This window comes from Artemia sp. Qi Xiang Cuo, unplaced genomic scaffold (genome assembly GCF_049724085.1).
Source record: "Artemia sp. Qi Xiang Cuo unplaced genomic scaffold, ASM4972408v1 HiC_scaffold_2954, whole genome shotgun sequence".
NCBI lineage: Eukaryota > Metazoa > Arthropoda > Branchiopoda > Anostraca > Artemiidae > Artemia > Artemia sp. Qi Xiang Cuo.
Genome location: NW_028300808.1, coordinates 998,554 through 1,013,724, shown reverse-complemented (window position 1 = coordinate 1,013,724; position 15,171 = coordinate 998,554). Strand labels below are relative to the sequence as shown.

Here is a 15,171-nt window from a genome sequence, read left to right as displayed (position 1 = left end):
GAATGTAAAGGCCACTCTTTACAGATTTATTATGCTATTAAATACAACTTTTGAGTTAGTAGCAGTTGTAATCATGGTTACAGCTGTTACCACTTCTACTTCAACTACTACTTCTATTGCAACTATTTATAAGGCCAAGAGCATTAAGATGAATATTTTAAGAGGTATATGAAAATACAGTTTATAGAAAAGACTTATCACATATGATATAGCATTGGATAATAGTGTTAAGTTGAAACTTCCAGGACTTTATGGAAATGAGGTTCAATTGACCCAACGGCAATACGTTTATAGTACAGCTGCCACTAGAGTTACCGCTATCTCAGGCAGCGCAATTGCGCTACATAAGTAAAGAACGATGTTGGCACAATTTATTATTTTTTTTTTTTGGTTTTAGACCAGGGAACTTCCTATCAAAGGAGTTGTTGTATAAACTTCAAAAAGGGTTCTTTCAATTAGAAATTGGAGTGGCTAGCGCTCTTTTTAATAGTCAAAAGTGATTGGAAGGCAGCTAACAGCCCTTCCACGTCCACCATTTATCCAAACGCATCCAATCAATATGGTCAGCTGGTGCTATGTTAGTGTTTCCGAGCGTGACGGATTCGGGCTTTAGCGTTTCAGGCCAGTTGAACAATAGCACTTGTGACTTTGAAGCGTTGAATTCAAGACCAATAGCTGCATACTCTCTTTCAAATTTTTTTTAATTTTCTTCGAAGTGCAAGATTTTAGATAATTTTATTGTGCAGGAATCATGCTATTATTGAAAGCTGGAGCAGAAGTGGGTGCACCTTGACAAGCACCCTTCTTTACTGGGCTTCTAACAGAATCTGTTTGCTTCTCATACTTGATCTTGGTTTCGGCCTCAAGGTTTTCATACATATCTCTCAGCGGCAGACGCCGTGCTTTGCCATTTCAAGTACAATCTGTTCGTGTATTAATGAGTCAAAAGCTCGTCGTACATCATGTATGCCAAGAGCGACAGATTTGCCAAAATCTTTGGCATCCAATAGTACTGAAACCACCGCACTTAAAGCATGTCCATAACCAAGCTAAGGCTGTAAACCGAACTAGAAAGGCCGTGTTTAGCATTTCGTATTAATTTCCTCAATAGTCAAAAGTTCAAATATCTTGCAAAAAGTGGTAGATACTGTTAAAGGTCGAAATGAGGTGCATTCCCCAGGAGGCTTTCCCTTTTTTGGTACCGGTTTAAGACTTCCGACGCATAACGTACTAGTAACAATACCTTGTGAAAAAATCATCTGGATATTAGGTTTAAATGTAAAATAAGCAGAAACGACGGGTTTTGTAGGACTGCAGAAGTTTTGTCAATACCTTGAGTTCTCTTTTTTTTAAGATGACGGACGGTGTTCCAAATGTCGGAAACTGATACAACACGATCGGTGCAACTTGCATGTGATAGTTGGTTATTTAGATAAGATTTGAATTTTGTGCTTTTTTCTGGGCACAGGGGTGAAAACTCTTGTTCTTAGTGTTCTTTCCATGACTCTAAGGGGATTGACGTTGCATCAGTGGCTTTTTTTTTATCTTGCATGGACCTCCAAATATTACTGGGGTTTTGCGGAGCAATTTCCGATGACCTACAAATAATTTCTGCGCGATGATTGGCTAGCTCAATGGCAAATTTACGTTTGGTGTGAAGCCTGCTTCCAATCACTATTCCGGTTTGTCAACACCCACAATCTTTTCATATTGAGAGCTGGAATTTAGCCTTATCACACGCATCAACTAAAGCCGCATTTTGTGACCAACCTTTTACTTGTGTTCCTGTTTTGATTTGTCATTTAGGCACAGCTGCTTCCTCAGCTGGACGAACTGCATTTGACATCTGAGCAGTTTATGTAGTGGTGGCAAAATGTGAATATGAATGGTTTTCCCTTTAATCTGTCGGCAGATACACGTTAACTACTACTAAATTACCACCTACTTTCACTGCAAGGATATTATGCGTTGAGAATAAAATCTTTGACTCACTATCTCTCCGAACGTAAGTTACAAGTTCACCAGAGGGTCGACCAAGGGCCTGCTTACACTCAGCAGGAACAGCATACATCAAATGAGACTGAAAAGTGTCTAACTGATTCACAGACAATGGAAGGGCAAACTGCTCTTGAACACTTACGATACGGCTGGTTTTCGGCATTTCAGTTATTAATCAACATCGGTCAGCAAAGTTGCCGTTTATATTCCAAGACAAAAGGTTCATGAAATTCGAGAAACACCGGATTTCATATCAGACCTAGTAGACTTGTTTGTAGGACAGCGTAGGCTATAGCATGTGTGTCCACTTGAGTTGCAGCTCGTGCAGAAGGCTGGCTGATTGCACTTGTTTAGGTGATCGGAAGTGTGATCAGTTGATCCACACTTCGAACAATTTGGTTGATTTGTGCGCCCAGCTGCAAGATGATCAACTAAATGATACTTATAACACCGTTTCGGCAAAAATACAAAAGGCTGTGCTGGTAGTTTCTGGTAGTGTATTTTCCCAGAATTTAGAAGTAAAAACTCGAGCTCGGTTCGCGATTTGAAATGTACTTTGAAGACACGTGAGGTACCACATTGCTGTATTTTTACGACATTTGGAATGAGCGATCTTCTAGGATCACTTTTTTGATTCAATCACCCCTTGAAATAAAAACAACAAATAAACACGCACCTGTGATCTTGCTTCTAGCAAGAAGTTCAAAATTTCATACTTTTGTGTATAGGAGCTTAGAACCTCTACAGTAGGGTTCTCTAATATGCTGAATCTCAGGGCGTGATTTTCATTAACATCACTTGATGTTTAGAGATGTTTCCCGCGTTTTTGAAAAATTAGGCAAATTTTCTCAGGCATATAATTTTTGATGGGTAATATTAAACTTTATGAATTTTATATATTTTGAATAAGCATCAAAATTTGATTATTTTGATATATCGAATATTATCAAGAATCTGTTTCTTATAGTTTTGGTTACTATTGATCGGCATCACTCCTTATCTACAGTTTGTTTCCACGTACTTCTTGAAAAATTGATAATTCTTATGAATTTACTAATAAACGATTTGAGGAAAACTACTAACTCTTTGCCACAAATTCCTCTATAAAGTGATAAATATATAGAGTGATTTCTTTTTTCTTTTGAAATTAAAAGTAAACCGACAAAGGGAATTGACAAAGTCTTAACCACACTTTTAGCTGCAATATGATTCTAGTTATAGTGTGATTCCTTTACTCTAATGAATTTGAAATTTAACCAGCCAGAGGAAGCAACCAGCTCTTAACGATTTAGCTTTAGAGTGATTCAACGTAGAATGATTCTATCTTTCTTAAAATTTTAAGAATAAACCCTCCAATGGAAACAAACAGCTTATAACCATGCCTTCAGCTATAGAGCGATTCTGTGTGATTCCATATAGAGTGATTCCTTGTTTTGATAAATTTAAAAATAAACCGGCTAAGGAAAACGACTGAGCCTTAACCTTCACGTATAGAGTAATACTTTGTTGAGTGACTCGATAGTTCTTTTACTTTGAAATAAAACGGCTAAGTTCTGGAAATTATGTCTTTGAGGATGATAACCCCCTCACAACCCTCAGGGCAATGGTTATAAGTTATGCCCTGGGTCATATAAGGTTTTTATAAAACGTTTTGTAGTAAAAATTTCAAAAAGGGCTCATTTGATTGGAAATTGAAAGGGCTAGTTCCCTTTTTAATAGCCAAAATAGAATGAAAACCAACTAACCCCCCTCTCACGCCCACCATTTTCCCAAACATATTTAATTAAAGTTTAGAGATAGCCATATCGTTCAACGTAGTTGAAAGTTCCGAACATTATGTATTTGAGGATGACAAACCCCAGATCCCCCTGGGCGAGGGTTATAATTTATGCCGTGGAGGCATATAAGGTTTTTATAGATAGTGTTGTCGTAGAAACTTCAAAAGGGGCTCCTTCAATTAGAAATTGAGAAGAATAGTGCCCTTTTTAATAGACGAAAGTGCTTGGAGGGTAACTAGCCCCCCCCCCTCACGCCATTTCCCCCCACACATGCAATCATAATTTATAGATATCTATTTTGTTCAACTTAGTTGAGAGTTCGAAAAATTAGGTCAGTGAGAAGGATAACCCCCTCAGAAACCTCCAAGCAAGGGTTATAAGATATACCCTGGGATCATATAAGATTCTTATATACAGTGCTGTCATAGAAACTTCAAAAAAACCTCTTTGATTGGAAATTTAAAGGGCTAGTACCCTGTTTGATAGTCGAAAGTGATAGGAGGGCAACTAAACCCCCTCTCACGCCCACCACGTCGCCAAACACATCCAATCGAAAATTTTAGATAGTCATTTTGTTCAAAGTAGTTGAAATTTCTAGAAATTAGGTCATTGAGAATGATAACCCCCTCAGAGACCTCAGGGCAAGGGTTATAAGTTATGCCCTGGGATCTTATAAGATTTTTATAAACAGTGCTGTCTTAGAAACTTCAAAAAAGCTCTTTTGATTGGAAATTTAAAGTGCTAGGGCCCGTTTTGAGTGTCGAAAGTGATAGGAGGTCACATAACCCCCCTCTCCCGCACACCCCTTACCCAAACACCTCCACTAAAAAGTTGTAGACAGTAATTTTTTTCCACGGCGTATAAATTTTTGGATATTATGTCGGTGATGCTGCTACCCCCCCCCCTCACGGCAAGGGTTGTAAGATGTGCCTGGATGGCATATAAACTTCTTATAGAGTGTTTTGTCGAATATAATTTGAAAAGTGTGAAATTTCGAAGGAGCAGGGCCCTTCAAATAGTAAAAAGTGATGGGAAGAAAACTGACACCCCTCCCACACCCCTCATTTCCCCAAACAGATCCAATAAAATTTTGAGTTAGTAATGTTGTTCAAGGTAGTTGGACAGTACTGAAATTATGTCTTTGAGGAGCAAATTCCCCCCACAGCCCTCAGTGTAAGATTTTAAAGTTATGCCCTGGGGGTAAATAAGGTTTTTATAGAAAGCGTTGTCGCAAAAACTTCAAAAAGGGTTCATTGGATTGGAAATTGAAAAGGCTCGTCCCCTATTTAATAGTCAAAAGTGATGGGAAGGCAAATAACGCCCTTCTCACGCCCACCATTTCCTCAGACACATCCACTCAAATTTTGAGATATACCTTTTGTTCAACGTAGTGGAAAGTTTTAAAAATTAGGTGTTTGCCAGCGTTGTCGTAGAAACTTAAAAGAGAACTCAAGTAGAAGGGGGGCTACCATTTCTGGGTGAACAACTGAGGGCGTCCTTAACATACAGGACGAACAAAATTCAGCCAATCAGAGGCCTAGGATCCCTGGACTAACAAGATCACGTGCCTCTTTCTAGACCTGTTTGATGGTTATATTGTTTGTTGGTTATGTGGTTTGATATTGTTTGATGGTTCTGTTTGTTGATGGTTATGTGGTTAGATGTTTCAATGCCCATTGAATACAGACAGAAGTTTACATCATTGCCAGATAATAGCGTCTAACGGGGCAAGATCATTGAGACCTCTTTCTAGGTCAATGGATTTACGTAAGGTTTCTCTTACATCGCAAAATGATGCCGAAAAAAAGGAACATTCAGAAATTAATTGTAGGGGATTATTTGGGCGAAACAAATTAATCGACATTTTAGGGTTTTTTGGGTGAAACAGTTTGAGACATTTTAGAAGATGATTTGGGGTGAAACTCTGTGGTCGCTATAATAAACAACTACACAATATTGGATTAGTGAGAGAATTATGAGTATAAACCATCAATGACTCTAACCACAATGAACCTCAACCTCCAGGGGCCACCGATCCCCAGCCCCCCAACACCCCTTACCACCCCACCAACATTTTTTATTAAATACCCCAATTTTAAATATAGAGGCTCAAATTAAGGGTTACAAATGTGTAAGAAAAAAGCTAGCAGAACGTCAACTTTGACCTCATCTTTGAAGATTTAGACAAGCAGATGGTATGAACATCCAATCCTGTTACTTTTTATCTAACATTTTCAAATATGTCATTTAGAAAGTTACCCAATTTTTTCTTAAAAGTACCACCCCATCCCCACCCCCCATGACATAAAATGTTTCCTCATTATAACTATTTACATTTACGAACCTTAGCGCATCAGCTATTCATGCAAACATCTAGCAATAAAATCCATATTAAAAGAAATTTTTGTCACTATAAAAATTTAAGATACAGCGAAAACGTCTTTTTCCAAACACATTTTTGACGGATCTGTTAAAATAAATGGCTAGAAACAGTTTGCAGACGTTCACGAAAAGTTTAAAAGTTCATTGTTTCTATAGACCAGTTGTCATGTGAGAACTTTTCAAGCTTATTTCTACCAGAATGGATTGCACTATTAGTTATATCTAATAATTATAAAAAGTTATATAATTTCTTAGGAGTTAAACAAATCTCTGTTCAAATTAGCTAGTGAAAATATTAAACACTGTATGCGAATTATGAAAACTTTAATTTTGTTAGGGGGGGGGGGTATAATTCAAAGGTTCATCGGGTACATTCTTATGCCCTTCTTTTTCAAAATTAGCTAGTGAAAATATCGAACAATGTAGGCGACATATGAGACCATTAATATTCTTAGGGGGTGGGGGGGGGGTGATTCAAGGGCTCAGTGGGTACATTTCTGTATCTCGTCCGGAATTAAGTGCATTATTAGCGATATCTAATAATGATAAAAATTTATATTGCTGTCTTAGGAGTGAACCAAAGCTCCTTTCAAAATAGCTAGTGAAAATGTTAAACACTGTAAGTGACTTATTAAAACTTTAAGATATGTGAGGGGGGTGAGGGATGATTCAAGGGGTCTTTGGGTACATTCTTATGTCCTTCTTTTTTAAAAATTAACTAATGAAAATATTAAACAATGTATGCAACCTTGATTTTGTATGGTTTCGCAAGAAAATATCTCGTCTTTAACAAACTTACCAATAGCTAATTGAAACTGTGTATAATTTCTTCATTTTTAGTACAATTGCGTAGCTAATAAAGAAACATTTAACATTTTTTCTTATTTGATGTGGTTTTGCAAGAAAATAACTCGTCTTTAACAAACTTACCAATAGCTAATTGAAACTGTGTATAATTTCTTCATTTTTAGTACAATTGCGTAGCTTATATGGAAACATTTAACATTTCTTCTGATTTTATGTGGTTTCGCAGGAAACTAACTCGTCTTTAACAAACTTAGCAATAGCTAATAGAATATGTTTATAATGTCTTCATTTTTAGTCCAATTGCGTAGTTAATAAATGAACATTTAACATTTTTTCTGATTTTATGTGGTTTTGCAAGAAACTAACTCGTCTTTAACAAACATAGCCATAGCTTATCAAAACTGTCTATAAATATCTTCATTTTTAGTCCAATGGTGTATATAATAAAGAAACAAACTTTCCAAATATCGGAAGCATGGGGGATTTCATACATACTACAATTGAATTTAAGGGAATACATTGTCTATGTAATTTCGATAAGCCGTAAAACTTTGGGTCAAGAGATACACCAGGGATGCATTTTAGGTTACTTTTTTCTCAAAATGGCATGAAATATGCTAGTGGCTGTACTCGTTCCCTTTAAGCCTATTTTTTCATATCCTTTTATTATTTTTTTAACTCTAGTTAAGAAGGACATTTGAGGTGAGGTTTTATTTTTATGGATGTAAGGATTTTTATTGTTCACCATACAAGCGGGCTATCATTCCAAGAAGACACATGTCAATTGATGTTAAGCGGCACAGTATCGTAACAAGTTATTTACACATCCAATTTTTCAATTGAATTTTTGATAGGTGTTAACAGTGACATCTTTCGGGGGCATTATTTACGGTATCACCATGAGAAAATGCATATAGCGATGATTTGAGATGCATACTAAACACACAATTTCTTCTGATGATTGGGTTCCATGTCACCGCTAGAGAACCCTAAGTACCCCTCCCTCCATTAGGGTACCACCCCGAGCACAGGCCGCAATCGAGGGAGAACCCAATCCACCGTACAGTTTATCTCAACCCTGGCGCAACCCAGGACACATTTTTCAGCAAAAATATCAAAACGTGCAAAGGGGAAAATTCTTGTTCCCACTCACCCGCGTGATGTGGGGGAGTTTGGTCACTGTTGTTTCATTCCTGGGACGGAATCTGATCATCCCATCGCAATTCAGGGGGGTTTGCTCACTGTTGAATCGTTCCGAGGAGACGGAATCCGGACTTCTGCTAGATGACAAAAGAGGCTAAAAACGGTCTCGCTCGAGATATTTTAAAGGTAGTAATAATAAGGAAATTATCTTTGAGCAGCCAAAGGGGAAAGGTAAGATGAGTAATAAAGGTAAAGGAAATGAAGTGAAGGGATAATGAGACATTCTATCTATTAGTATTTTTTTGTAAAGGTAGATTTTTTCATTTCTTGTTTTTTTTTTTTTTTATATATTGTTTTTTTGGGGATGGGGGTAAAAGTAAATTATATATCGGGGGAAATAGAGGTTGATGAAAAAGGATTTGAAAAGTGTAATTTAAGGTCACGATGGAAGGGGTGTCCTAAGGGGGAAGGGCAGCCTGAGATATCGGATGAACCTAAAAGGTTTATGAAATTTGAAATGTAGTATACCTCTATTTTTATAACCTGATATATTTTGGAATGCTCAATTTTATATAAATTTAATATATTGATTTTTTTGAAGAAGTTTTTTTTTAAGAAAAGAGTAGGTGACGTTAAATAAATTATGAGATATTGTTAAAGAAAATTTGAAAGTCACCGAGAGGAGAGGAGGTGGGAATTGAAAAAATAAAAAAACATAAAAAAAATAAGAAAATTATCTTTGAGTTTCTACAGCAACACTCTAACGTCAGAGCATCCATGTGTGAGAAGAGTAGATGTCCAAACCGATAAAAAAGTATACTTATGGTCCAGAGCGGGATGGCGCTACGACACTCTTTTCACGCTAGCACCAGCTCTCCACATATCACCCTCTCCCCTTTGAAAACAGAGAAGCCCCCATTTTTTTTTCTTTACTATTGTTCGATACGCTAAGCATTTCACCTCACAATGTTACACTATAAATACTCTAAGACCTCTCCTCTCTTCACCCTTCTCCCCAAAAACACTTTTCCGACATTTCTCGCTAAAAATTTTATTTTCAAGTCATTCATTCGGGCTTTCGCAAGCGATTCAGCCCACAGTGCAGCACTACAACTACTCTAAAACATCCCTTTTCCATCACCACATCCCCCACATCCACAGACATTTTCTTAGAAGTAGCATTTTTTCTTTATGATGACAACTTATCTGTTAGAAGTAACAAGTTTTTTGCCAAAGATACCAAATTTTTTCTTAGAAATAAGGATTATCACATTATGATAACAAGTTTTCTGTCAGAAGTAACAACTTTTCCTTAACACTAACAAATTTTCTCATCAAAGTAACAACATTTTACCATAAAACTAACAGACTTTTACTTAACACACACAAAGTTCTCTTAGAAATAATATTTGTGGTCAGTTATAACACGATTTCTGTTAGAAAGAGCAAGTTTTCTGCAAAATATACAAAATTTTTCGTTATAAGTAAAAACTTTTTAAATGTGATAACAACTTTTCTGTCAGAATTAGCAATTTTTGTTTAACAATAAAAAACCTTCTCTTCAAAGTAACAACATTCTTTCTTAATACAACCAAACTTTTACTTAACACTAACAGATATTCTCTTCGATGCATCAACTTTTTTCCTTAATACTAACATACTTTTGCTTAACACACTCAAATTTCTCTTAAAAATAACACTTTTCGTCAATGATAACACGTTTTCTGCTTGAAGTAGCAAGTTTTCTGTCAAAGATACCAAATTTTTTTTTCTTAGAAGTAACAATTTTTTAGTTATAATAACAAGTTTTCTATTCGAACCAGCAAGGTTTCTGTCAAAGATGCCAAATTTTTCTTAGAAGTAACAGTTTTCCGTTATGATAAGAAGTTTTCTGCCAGAAGTATCAAGTTTTCCTTAACGCTAACAAATTTTCTCATCAAAGTAACAGCATTTTAACTTAAAACTAACACACTTTTAACTAACATACTCAAATTTCTCTTAGAAATTACACTTTTCGTCAGTGATAACATGTTTTCTGCTTGAACTAGCAAGTTTTCTGTCAAAGATACCAAATTTTTGTCTTAGAAGTAACAATTTTTTGTTATGATGACAACTTATCCGCTAGAAGTAACAAACTTTCTTAGAAGTAACAATTTTGTTTCGTTATAAGAAGTTTTATGTTAGAAGTAGCAAATTTTCCTTAACACTAACAAATTTTTCCTTCGAAGTATCAACTTTTTCCTTAAAACTAACAAACTTTTACTTAACACACTCATATTTCTCTTAGAAATAATATTTTCTTCAGTGATAACACGTTTTCAGTTCAAACTAACAAGTTTTCTACCAAAGATACCAAATTTTTTCTTAGAAGTAACAATTTTGTGATTGTGATAATAACTTTCCTGACATAAGTAGCAAGTTTTCCTTAACACGAACAAATTTTCTCATCGAAGTAACAACATTCTTCCTTAATACTAACAAACACTTACTTAAAATTAAATTTCTCCTAGTAATAAAAAGTATTTTCTTAACTGAAACAATTTTTTTTTGTAACTCCAACTTATCCGTCATAAGATAACAAATCCTATCTTAAAAGTAACAATTTATATTCACAGATAAAATTATTTCTGCTAAAAACTAGCAAAATTTCCAGCAAAGATAAAAAAAGTTCTTAGAAGTAACGAATTTTTTCTAACAGCACGAAGTTTACCGTCAAAGATAACAAATCTTCTCTTCGAAGTAACAACTTTTTTCCTTAATACTAACAAACATTTACTTAACACACCCAAATTTTTCTTGGAAGTCACATTTTTTCATAAGTGATAACACGTTTTCTGCTTGAGTTTAAAAGTTTTCCTCAAAGATACCAAATTTTTTCTTAAAAGTAACAATTTTCGTTATGATGACAAGTTATCTGTTAGAAGTAACAAGTTTTAAGTCAAACATACCAAATTTTTCTGGTTCGAATAAGATAGGTTCGAATAGAATCCTACCAGAGATTAATTCAGAAACCTCTCCTAATAAAAAATGTATAATTTATTGCTTAAAACTAATTTGTTTATTTAGAACACCACTTCCCTCATGGGAGACTCTAGCTCCCATCATTAAATAAAATTTGATCTAAATATATTATATTAATAGATAAATTTAAACATTAAATTAATGCATAAATATATATGATAAAATAGAAGTAATAAATAAAATATATATTAATAAATATACATTAATAATAAATAAATGTTATAAATGCAATAAAATTTATAATTAGTGGTTTTAAATAACTTTAAATACAACCTTAAATGAAACCCAAAACAAACAGAAATTACAATAAATAACCGAGTCAAACTCAAAACAAGCAGAAATTAACATAAGTTAATAATACATGAGAAATTAAAAAAAATCAATATTTAACATAATTAACTACTTAGCCCCCTTGCTCATAACTGTATGTTACAATGACCGTTGCGCTACCTTCAAGGTTGTTAGGGTTGTGGTGAGGAGGGGGGGGGAACCTTTATTCCAGTCTTATTAAATATATGTTTCTCTATGCATGGTGAGCGGATGTATGTTTCCTCTTTTCTTTTGGGTTCCCTAAAAAATAATAGACTAATTTTCTATTAAATCCCTGAAAAAATATTTTATTATTCTTTTTTTTTTTAGTGGCCTCGTCGTAGAATTGGAACTTTAACGAATGTTTGTTTTTTAATGGTGTAAAGTGGTCACCACGAGCAGGGACTTCCTTTGGCGGGAGGACGTCCTCTCAGCGGGAGAATTTTTTTTATTGTAGTTTTTTAGAGTTAGTAGTACAATAATGCAAAAACCACTCTTCGGTTGCTATTTTTCTGAAATTTAATGTGTAGGTGGGATTTAGTTTTTTTGTGAATGTTTTAAGTAGTTGTTCATTTTGATTTATTGGTGCCACTGAGAGGAGAGGAGGTGGGATTAAAAAAAATTAATAATAATAATAATATACATAATTTATTTTCATTATTTTTTTGAAGTCAAAATTTTGACACTTTTTCTGTGAGCTGTATGTCTCCTGTGTGACAACTTATAATTACCTTTTAATTTACTTTTCTTCCTTTAGCACATAAATTAGAGATATACATGCTTTTTTTTAGTTTTTGTAAGCTTAATTATCTACTTTTAAAAGATTTAAGACATACTGAACTTGTCACAAAAGAACCGTATGAAAATATATATCTTTTGTTTTATATTTTTTTTTTTAGTCACTATCTTAGAACTTTTTCTGTAAGGTGTATGTCTCCTACCTGACACCTTCCAAATGCCTCTAAAACTTAATTGATATGCTTAACTTTCTAGCTCATGGCCCATCGTAGAGTGGAATACAATTGTTCTCTGAAATCTGGATGATCCTGGGTAGTAGTGGTTCTAGGCCTGGGTATGGAAGGCATCCCCTCCACCCCTGGTTTTGATATTAAGTTCCTTTTATTATTTATTTTTTACACTCCTGGGGTATATCTTCGAGTTTGTATCGTAATCATATCTACGATTATGATGCCTAAAACCAATAGTGATCCTCAGCCACTGTGATGGCTTCATGTAGTTTTGCACAGATCATCAAGAAATGGTATCTCTCTGCTTAAATGAGGGCAATCTGTGAGGAGCGTCATCTAATATAAAAAGAAAATTAAAATCAAGTTTGTTTTCATTTTTTTTTTTTAGTTTTGCTTTTGATTTTTACAGTCATTGATTCTTGGATTTTTTTTAAATCTGAGATATTTTTTCTACAGAGGGGGGGGGTAGTCTGCTCCAGTTTTGTTTTAATCATAAAAGTTGACTTTTGTGATTTGTTCTGTCTTCTTTTAGATTCTTACAAAGGGCATTTTGGTCCGGTTCATTTTGACAGGCATTTATCGGAGTAATTACCCAACGGAGAAATTTATCGTATTAGTGGTGAAGATGGCACTTCGTCTCTGGCAGTCTCATTTAGGTATGAGTTACGGGCTCAGTAAAACTGTTGAAGTGATGGAAAAAACTGATACCTAAATGCTGAATCTTCTGTAATACATATGAAAGCCTCTGCTTGCCCTTGCCCCTTTTTTTGCGTTTGTATTCATAATCATTATAAATCCCTCCTCTTTGTATAAAATTCAATAGTCTTTATGAATTTACAAATAAATCATTTGAGGAAAAGGACGAACTTTTAACCACAAATTTATTGCTATGTAAAGTGATCCCATGATTCTTATGAATCTAAAACAAACCAAATAAGTGAAATGGCTAACACTGTTAACCATTTTTTCAGCTATAAAGTGATTTCCTAATTCTTGTAAATATAAAAACAAAGTGGCTAAGGGAAACAACCATTTCTTAACCATACTTTTTAGCTTCAGAGTGATTCTAGTTTTAGAGAAATTCCCTTTTTTTTCTTTTGAAATTAAAAGTAAACCGGCTAAGGGAATTGACCAACTCTAAACCAAACTTTCAGCTGTGGAATAGCTCTAGTTATAGAGTAATTTTTTTCGAATGAATCTAAAGCTAAACCGGGTAGAGGAAACAACTAAACCTTAACCATACATAGAATGATTCTATTTTTATTAAAAATTTAAAAATAAACCGTCAAAGGGAAACAAACAGCTTTTAGCCGTATTTTCAGCAATACAGTAATTCTATGTGATTTCGTATAGAGTAATCCCATAATTTTGGTGAATTTAAAAATAAACCGGCTAAGGAAAACAACTTAACCCTACTCTTCAGCTATAGAGTAATACTTTATAGAGTGACTCCGTATTTTTTAACCTTTGAAGTAAAACGGCTAATGGAAACGAGCAACTCTTAACCATGTCTGACGAAAGTGAGGAAAGTTGACATTGCCCGTTTTTTGTGAAATATTTGTGACTCCTTCACGTTTTTCATTATCATATTTTTGATTAGCCTATTAGCAAATCATAATCTCGATTAAGAAAGAATTATACATCCGGAAAGAAGTACCAACGAAAGTTTTTTCTTTAATGGAAGATAATAGGCTTGAACTGATTTCTACATACTATTTAGGATTAATTTGTTTTTACATGTCTTATATTATGCTTGTAGGTTAACCTTTATGCACACTCAAACTGGCACCGTCTTGAGGTGGCTGACAATTAGGATATTGACAACTGTCACTTTAGCCATAATCTGGATATTTTGCAGAAAACTTAGAAGAAAGAAAGAAATAATAACTGGGTTTAAAGTTTATTTATTAAAGTTTATAGTTATTTTAAAGCTATTTGATTGTCTTTATAATTTATTTCATAAAATATATAGTATAGCCTGTCAATAAATAATACATAAACAAGTAGTATATATATATATATATATATATATATATATATATATATATATATATATATATATATATATATATATATATATATATATATATATATATATATATATATATATATATATATATATATATATATATATATATATATACATGGAGTACGTAGCTTCTTGTCTAGGGGGGGGGGGCAGCCAATTCTGTGATGAAGGGTGGGGGAAGGAAGTTGAAGTCATATCTTCAGTTCAAAAAACCTTACATTGCCAGCAAGTTCTATCATACCTATGAAATCTCTATTAATAAGTAATCCTCAAAAATCATCGATAAGCTTCAGCATTAATCTTCTTAGATTACAGCTAAATCTTTCCAAGACATCATTGATAATTGCTCCTTGATTGACTTTTATTTTGTCATTTCGGCTGTTTATTTCCAACTTTTTCAACCAGCTACCTTTTATCAACTGCTTTCTTAGCCATCTACCTCCTTCAACTGCTTTTTCAAACATCTGCTTTTTCAGCCATATCTAGTCTAAATTGAAGTTCTAGGGGGGCAGCAGTCCCCCCCTGCCCCCACCCATCGTACGACCATGTTTATATATATATTTATATATATATATATATATATATATATATATATATATATATATATATATATATATATATATATATATATATATATATATATATATATATATATATATATATATATATATATATATATATATATATATATATATATATATATATATATATATATATATATATATATATATATATA

At 33.9% G+C, this 15,171-nt stretch overlaps 1 pseudogene; it reads right to left on the bottom strand.

Moving 5' to 3' along the window:
- Positions 1–15,171, bottom strand: part of LOC148938360 (uncharacterized) — a 55,401-nt pseudogene that overhangs the window by 1,542 nt on the left and 38,688 nt on the right.